The sequence below is a fragment of the Symphalangus syndactylus genome, chromosome 9 (genome assembly GCF_028878055.3).
Source record: "Symphalangus syndactylus isolate Jambi chromosome 9, NHGRI_mSymSyn1-v2.1_pri, whole genome shotgun sequence".
Taxonomy (NCBI): domain Eukaryota; kingdom Metazoa; phylum Chordata; class Mammalia; order Primates; family Hylobatidae; genus Symphalangus; species Symphalangus syndactylus.
The window spans coordinates 93,628,169-93,643,798 of record NC_072431.2 but is presented as its reverse complement, the minus strand read 5'-3'; the positions used below and the strand labels follow the sequence as shown (position 1 = coordinate 93,643,798).

General features: G+C 39.4%; 1 pseudogene; it reads left to right on the top strand.

The window, feature by feature from the left end:
- Positions 1-977: 977 nt before the first annotated feature.
- Positions 978-2,232, top strand: LOC129490029 (nucleophosmin-like; annotated as a pseudogene).
- Positions 2,233-15,630: the final 13,398 nt, after the last annotated feature.

Genomic DNA, 15,630 nt, shown 5'->3' with positions numbered 1-15,630 from the left:
ATAAATAAATAAATAAATAAAATAGTTTTTTTTTTTTTTTTTTTTTTTTTGAGACCGAGTCTTTCTCTGTCCCCCAGGCTGGAGTGCGGTGGCGCGATCTCGGCTCACTGCAAGCTCCGCCTCCCGGGTTCACGCCATTCTCCTGCCTCAGCCTCCCGAGTAGCTGGGACTACAGGCGCCCGCCAACACACCCGGCTAATTTTTTGTATTTTCAGTAGAGACGGGGTTTCACCGTGGTCTCGATCTCCTGACCTCGTGATCCGCCCGCCTCGGCCTCCCAAAGTGCTGGGATTACAAGCGTGAGCCACCGCGCCCGGCTAATAAAATAGTTTACAGGATACAAAATCAATATACAAAAATCAATTATGCTTCTATTATACAGTAGCAATGAACAATCTAAAGATGACATTAAGAAAACGATTCCATGTACAATAGCATCAGAAAGAATGCCTAGGAATAAATTTAACCAAAGAAGTACAAGACTTGTACACTAAAACTGCAAAACATTGTTGAAAAAAATGAAAAAAAAAAAGGCCTAAATATATTGGAAAAACATCCATATTCATGGATTGGAAGACTTAACATTGTTAAGAGGGCAACTATCCCAAGCAAGTTACAAATTCACGCATCCTGACTTCAAAACTCACTAGAAAGCAACAGTTATCTAAAGAGTGTGTTACTGGCATTATAGACATGTAGAGTAATTGTGTATAATTGAGAGTCTAGAAATCAACTCACAGATCTGAGGTCTATTGATTTCCAACTAGGTGCCAAGATCACTCCATGGAGAAGGAATAGTATTTTCAACAAATATGGTGGGGACAATTGTATATCCATGTGCAAAAGAATGAATTTGGATCCCTGCCTCACAAGACAGTAAAAATTAACTTGAGCCCTGGTGTGATTCTGTCCTGTGCAGCTGTTCTCTTGAGCAGTAGTTGTTTATCTCTGTCTGCCTTCTCTCCCACCTAAGTGGGTGCCACTACTCGATGGAAGACTCAGTGGACATGGTCGTGAATCCCCTGAGACCCCAGAACAATCTTTTCCATTGTGAACTAAAGGCTGACAAAGATTATCACTTTCAAGTGAATAATGATGAAAATGAGCATCAGTTATCTTTAAGAACGGCCAGTTTAGGGGCTGGTGCAAAGGATAAATTGCACATTGTTGAAGCAGAGACAATGAATTATGAAGGTAGTCCAATTAAAGTCACACTGGCAACTTTGAAAATGTCTGTACAGCCAACGGTTTCACTTGGGGCTTTGAAATAACACCACCAGTGGTCTTACGGTTGAAGTGTGGTTCAGGGCCAGTGCATATTAGTGGACAGCACTTACTCGCTGTGGAGAAAGATTCAGAGGCAGAAGATGAAGAGCAGGAGGACGTGAAACTCTTAAGTATATCTGGAAAGTGATTTGCCCCTAGAGGTGGTAGCAAGTTTCCACAGAAAAAAGTAAAACTTGCTGCTGATGAAGAAGATGATGATGATGATTTTGATGATGAGGAAACTGAAGAAAAAGCACCAGTGAAGAAATCTATACAAGATACTCCAGCCAAAAATGCACAAAAGTCAAATCAGAATGGAAAAGACTCAAAACCATCAACACCAAGATCAAAAGGACAAGAATCCTTCAAAAAACAGGAAAAAATTCCTAAAACACCTAAAAGACCTAGTTCTCTAGAAGACATTAAAGCAAAAATGCAAGCAAGTATACAAAAAGCATATTGAACAGTCCTGGGGACTACTAGTAAATTAAGCCCAAAGGTGGGGAGAAAGACAAAGGAGAGACAAATATAGTCCACACTGAGTGTCATCAACAATCCAGACTAAAGTTTTCTATTTTAATCTCAATCCCCTTTTCTGATTTGCCACCCATGCCTCTTCAGGCTGGAAACCATGTCACTCTTGGTTCCCTAAAGCACTTTCTTCTGACTGCTGTGATTAAATGAACCTTGCCCTTTGCTTTCTATTACTTGTGCATTTGCCTCACCTCTGACCATGTTTTAAATCACGTTTGTATCTCCTTAGCTGCTCAATAAATATTTGAATGAAAAAAATTAACTTGAAATTGACTAAAGACTTAATATAAAAGCTAAAACTATAAAACTCTTAGAAGGAAATGTAGATGTAATTCTTTGTGATCTTGGATAGGTAACTTTTTAAAATATAACAGCAAAAGCACAAAAAAATAGGTAAATTGGACTTCGTCAAAATTTTAAAAATTGTATCACCAAAGAATACTATCAATAAAGTTAAAAGACAATTCACAGATTAGAAAAAATATTTGCAAGTCATATATTTGACAAAGGATCTAATAATAGACTATTTAAATCAATTTTGCAACTCAAAAACAAAAGACAGCAACCCAATTAAAAGTAGGCAAAGAACTTGAACAGATGTTTCTCCAAAGAAGATATACAAATGGCAAATGAGCACATGAAAAGATGCCCAGCATCATTAATCATTAGGGAAATGAAAATCAAAATTACAATGAGTTACCACTTCACTTCCACTAGGATGGCTATAATAAAGAAAAAAAAGGAAAATAAATTTTTGTGAGGATGTATACATATGACGTAGCAATTCAGTTCCACTCCTAGGTATCTATCAAGAGAACTAAAAACAGATGTACACTAACACTACCTTTATAGTAGCATTATTCATTCGTAGCCAAAAGTAGAAACAACCCAATCCCCATCAACTGATGAATGGATAAAAAAACGTTAGTGCATTCATACAATGGAATATGAGTCAGTCATAAAAAGAAAGAAGTAATGATAAATGCTACAACATGCATGAAGCTTGAAAATATTATGTTAAAAAAGCCAGTCATAAAGGACACATATTGTACGATTCCATTTGTATGAAATGTCCTAAATAAGCAAATCCATAGTAACAGAAATTAGATAGTGATTGCCCAAGGCTAGGGCAAGAGTGGAATGTGGAGTGATTGCTTAATTGGTAAGGAGTTTCTTTTTGGGGGTGATGAAACATTCTGGAATTAGATAGTGGTGGTGTTGGTTGCACAACATTGTGAATATACTAAAAACCAATTGTACAGTTTACAATTGATAAAGTGGTGAGTTTTATGTTTTGTGATCTTTATCTTAATTTAAAAAATCCAAAATGAGGATAAAAACCAAGAAAGCAGAAGCCATGGGGTCCAAGAAACAGGAGATACATTGGAAAGAGTTAGAATGATAGTGAAGGAAGTTCCTAGACACCCACTGTGCATGGAAGATAGAGCACAACCAGTTCAGTGGCTTCTGGGAGAATATCTGTGAGAAGATGAAATTGATATTGCTCCTGATGTGTTCAAAAGTATTGAGAGGAGATTTTGAAGACTGGGGAAGAATCTGAGCAAATATAAAGGAAACTAGGTGTATTCATTTGAGTTTTCCAGAAAAACAGAACCAGTAAGAGAGATGATGGATAGAAAGATATTCAAACAGACGATAGATAGATATAGATGATAGATATAGATGATAGATAGATAGATGATAGATAGATAGATGATAGATAGATAGATAGATAGATAGATAGATAGATAGATAGACAGACAGACAGACAATAGATGAGAGAGAAGGAAAGAAGGAAGGAGGGAGGAAGGAAAGGAAAAAAGAAAGGGAGAAAAGGAGAAAGATGAAAAGATAAAGAGATTTATTACAAGGAATTGACTCACACAGTTACAAAGGCTAAGAAGTCCCAAGATCTGTATTCAGCAAGAGACCCAGGAGAGCTGATGGTAGAGTTCCAGACTGAGTCCAAAGGCCTGAGAATCAGGAGAGCTGATGGTGTAAGTTCCAGTCCAAGTTCAAGTCTGAAGGCAAGAGAAGACCAGTGTTCCAGCTCCAAGACAGACAGAGAGAGCAAATTTTCCCTTTCTCAGCCTCTTTATTTTATTCACTTCCTCAATGGATTGGATGAGGCCCACCCCATCAGCAAGGGCACTCTGCTTTACTCAGTCCACAGGTTCAAATGTTAATCTCATTCAGAAAACCCCTCACAGAAATGGCTAGAATAATGTTTAGCCACATAACTGGGTACCCATGGCCTTGTCAACATGACACATAAAATCAACCATCAAACTAAGTCAGTTTAAAAAAATAATCCAGTTATTAATTTCACAGAAAACAGTTGTGCATATCCTATGTGGCTCAACTGAGAATAGCATTTATATTTGTATAGTTATAATATCAATATTAAATATTGAATTAATCAAAAACTTGACATAAGTATAACTGGAGTTTGAGGGGAAGAGAAATTTGTGTGTGTGTGTGTGTGAGAGAGAGAGAGAGAAAGAGAGAGAGAAAGAAAGAGAGGGAGAGAGGAGATATGATAATGGTGGGGCAAAGAGTAAAAAAGAGCTAAATCCTTATCTCTTATCTTCCATAGTGGGAAGTTATTTTATGCTGCCTAATGCTGAAAATCACAAGTAGTGCTAAAAATCATATGTTATTTATTGATACACAGGTGAAAAACAAGAGCAATAGTTTAAAAAGCTACAAAGGTAGCCTTTTAGGAATGGAAACTTGAGGTTGTATGTGGGGAGCAGGGCATTGTTTTGGTTCAGCTTGATTTTGGTAATAATTCTGGTAAAACAATTTGACTGGATAAGTATGCATGTACAACTTTGATTAAAATAAAAATTAAATTTAAGAAATGTATGGTATACGGAGTTGGAGAAGATCAAATCACAATAGCCTACTTTTCCCTGCTAATTTATTGTACTGTATGGACTCCAAGTTTGATTAGGGGAGACAAATTCTTTCTGCATGTGATCACATAAGTATGTCATGTGTGTCTGAGTACATGTGTCTGCACGTATGTGCATGTGTGTTCATGGGCATAATAAGATATGCTTATTCTTACATGTGCCAAAATGAAGAGAGATATATTCATACATATTGTTGTAGACTGGCTTGTAAGCAGCAAGAGAGTAAATAATGTGATGCTTACAAGAAAAGATAAGAGACAGCCGAAAGTAATGGAATTCATTAAGGAAACCATAAGCAGACATTAAGTTTTTAAAAATCTAACTAAACAGCTCTTCTTTAGAATGTGAAGGCATTGCTAGATGAAATAATTGAGGATATGGAAATGACTACTTTTTTTTTGCTTTGCACTCATTTTCTATAAATAGAGAAATATAATTATCATTGTCAAAAACAATGTATTATTCATTATAAAACATAAACACAATTAACAAGTTCTTGTCAGTTTCTGAAACAAATCAATGAAAGAAACACTGAAGGAAATAAATATTTAAATGCCATCTGATATTTTTAAAAAGAAAATTTGTTTTCAAAATATATAAATTTGGTTGATTAAAAATTAGCAACTGTTTTAGAAGGATTTGTATGGTAGCATAGCATTGGAGACGGTTGCATCCTCCTAGGAAGAAATGAGCTTTGTTGAGATAGAATTCTGGAAGGGAAAGTATACAGCTGATTTTAACACTGGAATCTTAACTCTCCCTGTCTACTAAGAACCACCTGGCCCAATTCTCAGAGGAATAGTTTGGCTCAGACTGGATAGAGATAACCAAAGGACTCATTGAGAAAATCTAGACCCAAATGATTAATGAAAACATATGCGGTGGCTCACGCCTGTAATCCCAGAACATTGGGAGGCCGAGGTGGGCTGATCACCTGAGGTCAGGAGTTCAAGACCAGCCTGACCAACATGGAGAAACCCCTTCTCTACTAAAAATACAAAATTAGCCGGGCATGATGGCGCACACCTGTAATCCCAGCTACTCGGGAGGCTGAGGCAGGAGAATCACTTGAACCTGGAGGTGGAGTTTGCAGTGAGCCAAGATTGTACCACTGCACTCCAGCCTGGGCAACAATAGCAAAACCCCGTCTCAAAAAAAAAAAAGAAAACATATACGTATATATTTATACAATAAATAAGAAAAAAATACGTATAAACTCTGGTGTTAATCCCTGGCTTATTCTGAGATTGTGTTACAGCAGCAGTCCCTGACCTTTTTGGCACAAGGGACCCATTTTGTGGAAGACTATTTTTTTCCATGGATGTGGGGTGAAGGCATGAAACTGTTCCATCTCAGATCATCAGGCATTAGTTAGATTCTCATAAAGAGCACACAACTTAGATCCCTTTCATGCACAGTTCACAATAGGGTTCACGCTCTTAAGAGAATTTATCTAATGTCTCTGCTGATCTGAGAGGAGGCAGAGCTCAGGCTTTAATGCTCACTCCCGCCACTCACCTCCTGCTGTGTGGCCAGGGTCCTAACAGGCCATGGGCCAGTACCAGTCCACAGCCCAGGGACTGGGGACTCCTGTATTATACCCATCCTTGGCCTGTTCTTTTCCTGGGTGTTACACATTTCTCTTGACTTATAAAGGAGATGACCAATTGTTCACCCTTGTTAAAACTTGGTTAAGGACGGGCACGGTGGTTCACGTCTGTAATCCCAGCACTTTGGGAGGCCGAGGTGGGCGGATCACGAGGTCAGGAGATCGAGACCATCCTGGCTAACATGGTGAAACCCCGTCTTTACTAAAAATACAAAAAATTAGCCAGGTGTGGTGGCGGGCGCCTGTAGTCCCAGCTACTCAGGAGGCTGAGGCAGGAGAATGGCGTGAACCCGGGAGGCGGAGCTTGCAGTAAGCAGAGATCGCACCGTTGCACTCCAGCCTGGGTGACAGAGCGAGACTCCGTATCGAAAAAAAAAAAAAAACTTGGTTATAAAGTCTTAGTACTTCGTTGTGTTTTTTACAAATACCGTGTTTATTCTGAGTGTTTATCACTGATTTCTAGAATAGGCATTGTTTGCCTCCACTGTACTTGGCCAGCACTGGCTGTGGGTGTAGGTTCTGTGGGTCTCTGTTCTGGCTGTTCTACCCTGTACTCTCAGCTCTGATGACTGCGTGCTTAGCATACTGTAGGCAAGTTTAAAATTCTTTTTGGAGGGAAAAATCATTTCTGACTTAAAGATAGAGCTGAAATCATTCCTCGTTGTACTTAAACACAGGCATCAAGATGTTTTCTCTGCAGCACCATTAGACATCCCTCCAGGAGCAGAAATTGGGTGTGACACTGTTCAATATTTTCAAGTTTGGCATCATCTACCTCTCAGAAGAGGCTTGAGGAGGTAGTTTAACCTATTGTCTTTTCCTCTTTCTAAGCTGGACTGCACTACTAAAAGCCACAAACTGAACAGATGAATGAATCTATAATGCCAGCAGTTGGCAATTTCTCCATGGTGGCATGCTCAGGTGTCCATCTGCATTTGTTTATCCTGTTCTCTCTTCCCATTTCTTCTGGTAACAAAACTCCCTTTATAGTTGAAGAACCCATTCCATGAGATTTGGAAGGGTCAGATTTTCCCATCTCCCTACCCACTGAGAAAGAGAAAACATGTACATTAGGAGTTTGGGGGCTAAAAAAGTGGGGAAAGCCAGTATGGTCGGGGAATTCGTTCTCAGGACTTTGCCCAAGCAAGTTACAGAAATAGACAGCATCTCATTTGCTTTCAGGACATGTGTTAGCACATATGAAATGTTGCTGTCTTCATTTTAATGCCTCTTTACTACTTCCTATGTTTAGGTTAGCCTACCCCAAGTGTTTCCAAACTTCTCTGGTCATCAAAATCTCCAAAGGAGCTTGAAAGTGAAGATTGACAAAATGAACCCAAATATTTTGGAATCATATCTAGGAAATGGGCTTTTTTCAGAAGCTTCCCAGGGAGTTCTTCAGATGAACCAACTTTGGAATTTACTGTTCTGCATACAATGTGGTGTCCATCCATGAAATCATTAGCTAAATGATTATATTTCTGACTGCTGCAGAAAGGCAGACGCTTAACTGGCCACATATGATATTTGACAGCACCACGTGTTTCCGCTGAAAGGTCTGCCACTTTCAGCCCAGACCAAAGAGAGTAGAAGGAACTCCACTCCCTACTCCACAGAGCAGGCTGAACCCAGGACCAACACCGATGTTACAGAATAAAGAGGCTCCAATTAGAACACAGAGGCAACATGCTGCCAAAAATAAACAAATTAATTAATAATAAATAAATAAAACCCACTTGAAGATAAAAGTAATCAGTGGCCAATGTTTTGCAGGCTATGTTTGAGGGAAGTAAAATCTCTGTATCACTGAAAATGTGTATAATTAAAGTGAATAGTGAGTAAATTCATAAGCTGAGGATGAGGGACCCTGCTTCAAAACAGACATCTCAAGACAGATGAACCTGGAGCAAGAATAGAACAGGATGTACCTTAATGATCAGCAGATCTTAGACTAGCCAGAGAGATGAGGGAGCCAGACTAGACCAGAATGGAGAGCCCTCTCTTGGCCACATGGGGTGGCCAGCCTCTCAGATGGTACCCAATGATCTTGCCCCCTGTAATTTGCACCCTGGTATAGCCCCCTTCAATGTTGTGCCTGGTTGCTTTGTGTGACCAACAGCAGATGGCGTAAGTAATGACACATCACTTCAGAGATTAGGTTGTAGAAGGGTGCAGCCTCTGTCTGGGGGCACGCTCTCATTTGCCTGTGTTCTCTCTGTCTCGGATCACCTGGCTCAGGGGAAGCCATTCTGTGAACCGTCCTATGGAGAGGCCAGCTTGGAGAGGAACTGATATCTTCTATCAGGAACCATGAGAGTGAGCTTAGAAGTGGATCCTGCACCCTCAGTGAATCCTGCGGCTCCAAGTGACAGCTTGACTGCAACATCATCTGAGACCCTAAGCAGGAGCCACCTTGCTTGGCCAGTCCTGGATCCCTGAACCCTTGGAAACTGTAAGATAATAAATGATTATCATTTCCATCTGCTAAGTCTTACTGTCATTTACCACAGAGCAATAGATAACTAATACACCACACCAACTTCACCGTGAGAAGGTCTATACATTTATTATCAGAAATGACTATCTCCAGAACTTGTAATATATTGATGCTTTAGTCAATTAAATTATGTCATGTATATTCTGGGATGTTGGTCGGTAATTCTTAACCCATTTTTTGTCATCGTCAATTTTTTATTCCACAAACATTTGATCATCTGCAGTACCAGCTCCTGGTTTAGGCTTTATGAATATAGCAGTGAGCAACGGTGGCAAAGTCCCTACCTCATGCCAGCTTCATACAAAGTAAATTAATACTTTAAAGGGCAATTGCATATTATGATAACATGCACAGAAAAAAATAAACAGGTGACCTGAATGAGGGCAACTAGCTATAGGGCTGGAGTGAGAGGCGACTTCTCTTGATAGGGTGGTGGGAAGGTTTCTCTGCAGAGTGGCATTTGTTGAGATTGAAAGGTGAAAAGAGCAGGCCATGGGAAGGGGCTAGGAAGGGAAGCCCAGGCAGAAAAAGTCAAGAACAAGGCCCTAAGCTGGCAAAGGGGACCAGAGAGGACCTCCTTCCTTAAAAAGCCCATCTGAACCCCGTGGCTCCCACCTAAGAGATTCCCATGATGTTGGTGCCCAGGTAAGTGCCCTTCCCTTCAGCAGGTGGCTAATTCTAGTTTCGTCTTCCCCCCAACACCCCTGGCCCTTTCTGAAGAGCAATAGGAAACATTCTCATAGATTATTTTGTTGAAATACTGTTGTATGAGCTAGAAAAGAAATATGATTACTACTGGATAGTATTTGGGAATCCTTGACTTTCACGCCTGGCAGTTTTTAACAAGCAACTCTTATACTCTTAGCTTTCTCTTTACGGGTTTCACTCAAACTTTGAGAGAATTGGATATTTTGGAGACAAGATCAAATGTATTTTGTCATATTTCCTCAATCCACACTCTTACCCAGCCTCTGAGGAAGCAATCCCACGGTTTTCAGTCCTAGTCAATATCCCACATCTGCTGTGTGAATGAATTAAAGAGTTCACCAGGGTGGATACATGCCATTTTGGCTGTCTCTCATTCCCTCACTGTCCTAATTCTCCCAGCAGCACCATTTTGTGAATCTTGTTATGCTTCTTAAGGAAGGTTGCTTAAACAGAGCCTCCCATCCCTATGAAATGCAGGTGCTGAGCTCTGAAGGGCACGAGACACCCTCTGATGCACTGGCTAGCTGTTCTGAGCACCCAGTGAATCATTCCTTCTTACACAATCTGATTGTGTGACTCTGCTTACGTTTAGCATCAATTAATTTGGAGGAAGATAATGTTTTGCATTTCGCAGTGTGACACTGTGTCAGAATCAGTCGTCACTGTTAGCTTGATACCACTGTTAGCTTGATACCACTGTTAGCTTGATCATATCGGGTGAGCTGGAGAAGGCATTGTGACCCTTGGAGAGAAGCTGGCCTGTGTACAGTCCTTCTGTTTCATGTGACAGTGCAACATCACTGAAAATCTGGTTAATTTCTCTTCCCTGCCCCCAGACTCTCTCCAACATAAATTATAACGATGCTCAAAGTGTCACCAGATTGGTAATTGAAAGAACACTTGGCATCTTCAATAAGGGTTCAGATGGGGAGATAAATCTGTCAGAACATTGCTGAGCAGCTCTTACCAGAAAGTTCCTTTCTCCTGTCTGGACCAGTTACAAACTGACTTAATAGGTCATGAAGTATGGTTTATACTCAAATGAAAAGACAGAGATTAATGAGTCAAACTAATTGCTGCCACAAATGAGGATGATATACAAGTTGGAAAGGAATTAGAGGTATAGCAAGGAACACTAGTTGAGATAACCCTGGATTGGATTCCTTTAAAGGCTAACAGAGGACTGCAGTTTTCTGCTAGGTGTTGATAAATTATATGCTATGATTTGTTCCTTTCTTCTTATTTCCATTCAGAACATCTCTAATACATTGAGTATCCCTCTTGATGAGGCCATAAGAGAAATACATTTACCATATAGTATGAATTTGAGAAGTAATAAGCATTTCAATGTCAAAACACAATCTCAAGACCTGGGGAAGAAAAACGTTTCTTAAACACAATATATTTTTAAAAATTGGCCAAGCAAGGTGGCATGTGCCTGTAATCCCAGCACTTTGGCAGGCTGAGGCTGGAGGTTCAAGGAGCCCAGGCCTTTAAATCCAGCCTGGGCAACACAGCAAGACCCTATCTCTTAAAAAATTCACTAGCCATAAAGGAAAACTGGACTACATTAAAATTAATAACTATTTCATAAGACATCATTAAGAGTGGAAAAGGTAGGTCACAGCATAGAACATATTTATAAGACCTATATCAAATAAAATATTCACATTTGGAATATGAAGAATTTCTATAATTTAATTAGAAATGGGTAAATAATACAATAGAAATATGGGGGAACCATTGAATGGGCCCTCAAAAAACTGGTCTTCCAAATGGTTACTAGCTATATGAAAAGGTTCTGAAATTCAATAGTCAACAGAGAAATAATTTCAAACTACAATGGTGATACCAGTATACATTCACCAGAATGGCAAAAATGACAAAGACAGACAAAACTCTGTGTTGGCAAGGACATGAAGCAATTGGAACACATATTGCTGGTGGGAGTGTAACCTGACGTAATTATTTTGGAAAACTATTCTGCAGTACCTGTTAACACTGAATATTGGCACACACTAGGAGCCAGCAATTGCACTCCTAGATATATAGTCCACAGAAATGTGTACCTATATTCACCAAGAACGTGTGCAAGAATTCAGAGCAGCAGAATTAGCAATAACCAAAAATAAAAACCCATACATCCATGAACAGTAGGATGGATGATTAAATTGTGGTATGTGTTCACATAATGGAAACCCATCCAGCACTGAGAAAGAATCAACTACAACTATATGCAGCAACATGAATAAATCTCAAAAATATAAAGTTGAGTGAAAGAAATCAAAGACAAAAGAATACACACTGCGTGATTTCATCTGTAAAAATTTCAAAAATGGACAAAACTAACCTAAGGAGTTAGTTAGAACAGGCAAGGCTAATTTACAGAGTTAAAAGGTTATGCTTGGAGGGTGATTAGGGACTGGAAAAGGACCAGTCACTTGGGGTGATGGTAATGCTTTGTTTCCGGATCTGTGTACTGGTTACTCACTTGGTGAGAATTTGTCAAATGTACAATTATGATTAGCATTCTTTTCTCAATGAATTTTATACCTAAAAGTTTACATGGAAAGCTCTCCACTGTTGAATGAAAGGCCAAAATGTGGCATATCTATACAATTAAATGTTACCCAGTGTTAAAAAGGAGTGAAGTACTGATATCTACTACCACATGGATGAACCTTAAAAGCACTGTGCTAAGTGAAAAAAGCCAGTCACAAAAGGCCACATATTGTGTGGTTCCACTTATATGAAATGCCCAGAATAGGCAAAATAATTCAGAAAGCAGACATGGTTGCCAGGGATTGGAGGGGGGGAGAAATGGAAAGTGACCACTATGAATATAGGGTTTCTTTTTGGAGTGATGAAAATATTCTAGAATTAGACAGTGGTGTTGGTTGCATAACACTGTGAATATGCTAAAAACCACGAAATGCACTTTCAAAGGATGAATCTTATGGTGTGGGAATGAAAGTTCAATAAAAAACAAAAAACCTTCCGTAGTGTTAGTATATTGTATGCAAAGGCCTACATTTCCACAACCATCAAGATGCATGGACTTTTTCATTTATTTGTCAGCTGACAGGGGCTGGATCATCTGAACTATACATTCCACATTGGTTTGTGTACCCTGGATCAGGAATCCTCAAATTTTATATACAGCATGACATTCTCCTTGAAAGCCTTGGGGATTACCAGTGAGCAAACAGTTTTAAACATTTCAACCAATACCAGTGGATTGGAGGAAGTAAAATTTCATGTACATTAATGGGTTTAAGCCCTCCTATTTCTAATAATTTGTTATTCATATGCCAACGAATACATGTCCGTTACAGAACACTTGCTTATAATTCGATTAGGAAAAACTAACACTTGCCTCATGAATGGGCATGAATCAAGGGTCTCAAAATTGTTCATACTCTTTGATTTAGTAATTCAACTTCTAGGATCCTATCCTAAAGAGATAATTAGCAATGCCATCTGGATTAATTTAAAAGGGTGTTAACCACAGGGTTGTCCTAGTGAAGCAAAAGTGCCCAAATGATAAACACAAAGAGGGATGCAGGCAGAGACTCTCAGCACACAAGAGTGATTCTGGGCATGGAGGCCCTGCCCCCACACTTTCTGAAGAACTGAGAAGTGTCCATAATAGATATTAGAATACCAAGCCAGATAGGCCCAAGGCCCTAATCCAAGTGCCCCACCAGATATGTGAATTGTAAACTTCCTCTGTCTCATTCCTTTCCTCCTCTCCCCTCCATTCGTCTTTCTATACTTACCCCAATTGCTCAGGGCCTGACCTTGGCTAAAATCCCTGGAGAGAAGACTGATTAGCTTTTAGTCTTGACCAATTAAAATCAGCTGGGGAGCTTTGATCTGGAAACATCTCTAGAAGGGGCATGGGGCTGAGTAATAAATGTTAAAAGTAGGACAATGAAAACAGTTGGAGTGTTAAAACAAGGACATCCTCATTCACTCGCACCAATGAACTCTTTGCCAAAATGTTTATCTCTGCCAAAATGTTTGATCTCTATCCTGTAGATGTGTATAGAAGCTAAGTGAGAGGCAGGGAAAGGCAGAGAAACTGGGCCACCTTGGCTGTCCTTGATTAGCTTCCAATTTGTTGAAGAGGAACAGGGCAGGGCCAGAACAGGTGAGTTTCTTTTAGTGGTACTCCACAGAATTCTAACTTCTGTCTTAATGTAGGAGAAGATAGTCTCAGTATTTAGAGGCTATGTTCTTGTAACTTGTTCTACTTCCCAACTTAAAGTCAAAGAGACTCGGTCATCACAAGAAAATAATCCAAAGGGATTGTGTAATAACATTTTTTAAATCATTTAATTAAAATTTTAAAAGTGACATTTACCCTGACACCCTAACTCACTCTCCAAAACAAATAGTCATAACTTCAGTGTTTTTGTATGTATGTAAAAGTATATATGTAGATATGTCTAAGTACAATAAAGCAATTTTTCTCAAACTTTAGTGTAGATCATGCAGTTATTCAAGAGCCTTGCTAAAAATGCAGATGGGGCCCAGGAATTTATGTTTTTAACAGAGATAATGATGAAGGGGTCTGCACCAAGATGAGCCCCAATAATCACCATCTCCTAGGATTCATTCCCTGTGCTTCTCTTCCTGTATCAAACATGGTTGACTTTAGTAACCAACAGAATATTGCAGACATACATAAGTACAACTTCTGTGGCTAGATCATCAATGTCGTTGAAGCTTTCACCTTGGATTCTCTTGGGTCACCCCCTCTGGAGGAAGCCAGCTGCTGTGTCCTGAGGACACTCAAGGGGCCCTACAGAGAGGTCATCATGGCAAGGAACTGGGGCCTCCCACCAAGAACCAGTGTCAGCATGCCAGCCATGTGATGAGCCACGTGGGAAGCAGGTCCTCCATCCCCAGTCCAGCCTTCAGATGACTGCAGCCTCAGCTGACACCTTGAACGAGATCTCATGAGGGATCCTCGGACTGAACTACCTAGCTCAGCCTCTCCTGATTTCCTGACTCATAGAAACTGTGTGAAATGATAAATGTTTATTATTTTAGGCCACTAATTTTGTGGTAATTTGTGGCAGAACAATAGGTAACTGAGGAACAATGCTGTAAAGTATATTATTGATCCCATTAGCTACCTTTAAAAATAGTTACATATTTTACATAATATATTTTATGTCACAGGTGAGGTTTGGTGACAAGTTAATGCCTAACATAATCAAAGGCTAACATTTCTATAGACGTAACTTACTTCAATTCCAGATGTTAACAGTACTAAACAGTAACATCTTAAGAAGGGACTCTTTCCTGTTTTTATTTAACAATACTGTAGTCCTCTGGCTTAAATTAGATGTAAATCTCCTCATACCCCTCAGAGGTTTTTCTTTTTTTTTAATATCAGTGATAGGGCCAGTACATATACATAAATAATTCAGTATTTATTACCAACCACCATGCTACAAAATTTACTTATCTACAATCTTTACTGTTCCTTCACTAGGTAAGAATTATCACTCCCATCTTACAGGTGAGAGGACTGAGGTTCAGGAAGAAGGATTAAACTTCTACACACCTTTCAGCTGGCAAGAGGAGAAGCAAAAGCTTATTACTTTCAAAATGTCAGACCAAGTTTTAGTTATTGGCATTAGATTTGCTACTGTGGCCACAGGCCTGAGTGGGAGTTGGGGTAGGTTATCCTGCTTTGGAATGTTCCTTATACAGACACCAATCAGACAGTGAACAGCTAATTGTGAGTGCTCCTTGTATGCCAGACACTATGCCATGTTCTAAGAAGATAGTGGTTAAAAAAAATGAACATGGGTTCTACCTCTACCCAGTGTATACATTGGTAGGCTGCTTATCCAGCATTTATTCTAATTTTTTGGTGAAGGTCACTGAGGTTAAGAAGCCATTTAATAGCAGATGCCCAATATTTCCAAATAATGAATGTGATAAAGTGATATAAAGTGTTTTTTAATAGCACCAATGATACTCAGATCACATCTAGTCCAACTGTTTCATTTTATAGAAGAATCTGAGGTTCAGAAAGGGTAAATGACTAATGAAAGGGGAGTTGAACCTAAACCTGTGTG